The sequence below is a fragment of the Mandrillus leucophaeus genome, unplaced genomic scaffold (assembly GCF_000951045.1).
Source record: "Mandrillus leucophaeus isolate KB7577 unplaced genomic scaffold, Mleu.le_1.0 Scaffold400, whole genome shotgun sequence".
In the NCBI taxonomy this organism is placed as follows: domain Eukaryota; kingdom Metazoa; phylum Chordata; class Mammalia; order Primates; family Cercopithecidae; genus Mandrillus; species Mandrillus leucophaeus.
The window spans coordinates 692,241-694,957 of NW_012104255.1; positions in this window are offsets into that span (position 1 = coordinate 692,241).

Genomic DNA, 2,717 nt, shown 5'->3' on the forward strand with positions numbered 1-2,717 from the left:
GCATGGAAAGGCTGGCAGGGGCACAGATCATGAAGGGTCCAGCGTAACCTTTCCTGTTAAGGAAGGTGGGTTTCCTTTTGAGCCAGTAGAGACCCTCACTGAAGGGTCCTAAACATGGGAGTGATATAATTTAACATTTATTTAATTAATTTATATTTATTATTATTATTTTTTTTTGAGACACGTCTTGCTCTGTCACCCAGGCTGGAGTGCAGCGGCACCATCTTCGCTCACAACAACCACCGCCTCCCGGGTTCAAGCAATTCTCTGCCTCAGCCTCCTGAGTAGCTGGGATTACAGGCATCCGCCCCCACGCCTGGCTAATTTTTGTATTTTTAGTAGAGGTAGGGTTTCACCATCTTGGCCAGGCTGATCTCGAACTCCTGACCTAAAGTGATCCGCCCACCTCGGCCTCCCAAAGTGCTGGGATTACAGGCGTGAGCCACTGCACCTGGCCTTATTTATGTTTTCAAAAGATATGCACTGCCTATAGTGTAGAAAATAGAATCCAGAGAACAAGACTGAAATAGGGAGGCTGTGACAGTATTGCAAGTTAGAAATGGTTCTGGTCTAAATCAGGGTAGTGGCAGCAGAAATGTAGAGATTACATAAATAGATTTGGTAGGAGGTCAAAATGATGGGACTTGGTGACTGAATAGGGGATGGAGGAGAGAAAAGAATTAAGGGTGTAACCCAGGTTTCTGCTCTGACTGGTGTCATTCACTAAGGTAAGACACAAAGAAGGACAAACAGGTTGGAAGGAGGATGCCTTGAGTTGGGAAGAAGCTGAGGTTTTAGGTGTCTCTGGGATATTCAGGTAGAGCTGCCTAATAACCAGTTGAATGCATGGGTCAGGAGAAATATCTGGTTTTGAGGTATCAATTTGGGAGTCATCAGCAAAGATATGATCATTGAAGCCATGGGAGCAAATGAGATAAAGAAAAAGAGCGGCCTCTAATCCGAGGCTGCTGTTTGCTCAAGTGGATCACTTGAGGTCAGTAGTTGAAGACCTGCCTGGCCAACATGGCGAAACCCCGTCTCTACTAAAAATACAAAAGTTATTCGGGTGTGGTGGTGCGTGCCTGTAATGCCAGCTACTTGGGAGGCTGAGGCAGGAGGAATAGCTTGAACCCAAGAGGCGGAAGTTGCAGTAAGCCTAGATTGCACCACTGCACTCCAGCCTGGGCGACAGAGCAAGACTCTGTCTCAGAAAGAAAAAAAGAAAAAAAAAAAAGCATATATAGAGAGAGGATGAGAGAGCTCAGGCCAAAGCCCTAAAGAGCACCAGCATAAAGCGTTGGACAAAGAGAAGCCTGGAAAGTAAAAAAAGAATTACTAAGGAAGCAGAAGAAAAACAAGGAAAGTGCAGTGTCATGGAAGTGGTTTAAGGAGGAGGGAGTGGTCAACAGTGCCAAATGCTATCAAGAAACCAAGTAGGATAACCTCTGAAAAGATTCTATGGGGGCTGGGCGCGGTGGCTCACGCCTGTATTAGGGCGGGCGAATCACAAAGTTAGGAGTTCGAGACAAGCCTGGCCAATATGGTGAAACCTCGTCTCTACTAAAAATACAAAAAATTAGCTGGGCGTAGTGGCGGACGCCTGTAATCCCAGCGACTTGGGAGGCTGAGGCAGGAGAATCGCTTGAACCCAGGAGGCGGAGATTGTAGTGAGCCGAGATCGTGCCACTGCATTCCAGCCTGGGCGACAGAGTGAGGCTCTGTCTCAAAAAAAAAAAAAAAAAGAAAAAGAAAAAAAAAGATTCTATGGGATTTAGTGAGATTCTTCATGGCAGACCCTGATGAGAGAGAGCCGTTTCAAGCAAGTAGTGGAGGCAGATTGGAGTGGGTTGAAAGATAAGTGGGAGGTGGGAAAATGAAGACAGTTGGGTGTAGGCAACTCTTTTCAGAAGTTTGTGGAAGAGAAGAGAAGGAGGTGGTTGGAGAGGGAGAATTCTTGGTAATTGTTTATTTGTTTTTAGATGGAACAGGCATGAGTATGTTTAGATGCTGTTGGGAAGGAGCAAGGACAAATTCCTAGGCTTCGTAGCAAAAAGTCAAGAGCTTCCTCTACGGTGGCTTCTGTTTACTCTGCAGTAGGTCAGGTTATCTGCTGAGGGTTACAGAGCAGATGGAGAAGTTGGGGGTTTGAGGGGAAAGGAGGTCTGAAATGGCCACTGTGGAGAACGGGAGGGAGAGCTGACTAGTAGGGTTGTGGGTCAAAACTGAGGGCCTGGTAGAAGCTGGGAACCATGGGTTTATAGTGGCATAAATCTGTGAAGTTGAATAGTTTTCTCCAGCAATGTTTAGCTGCCTGGGCGCAGGCATGGAAAAGGCGGACAGTTGGACTGATTCAAGTTTGGGATGTTGCCAGACGGATGCGACAAATCAGGGAACTGAGGGTATTTAAGAAAGTGACTAAGTAAGGGACCATGATATCTGGTCTGAGCAGAGTGAAGGAGAATCAGAGACAGGTCCTCTGTGAGCTCAGCCCTAGGAACACTCGGGAACATGCGGAAAGGCTTTTGGAAAAGAGAGTGAAAGGCAAGCAGAGGGGAGAAGACCTGAGATGGGATGGAAGGGCAGATATGGGGGAAGGGGGGTTGAGCCCGGAGACTTGCCTGTGGGGAAAGCAGGCTGAGGGGGAATTTTTTAAGGGGCAGGAGGGCCTTGAGAGCGGTAGCAGCGAGAAGTGAGGCGGCCCCGAGCGAGGGGGCGTG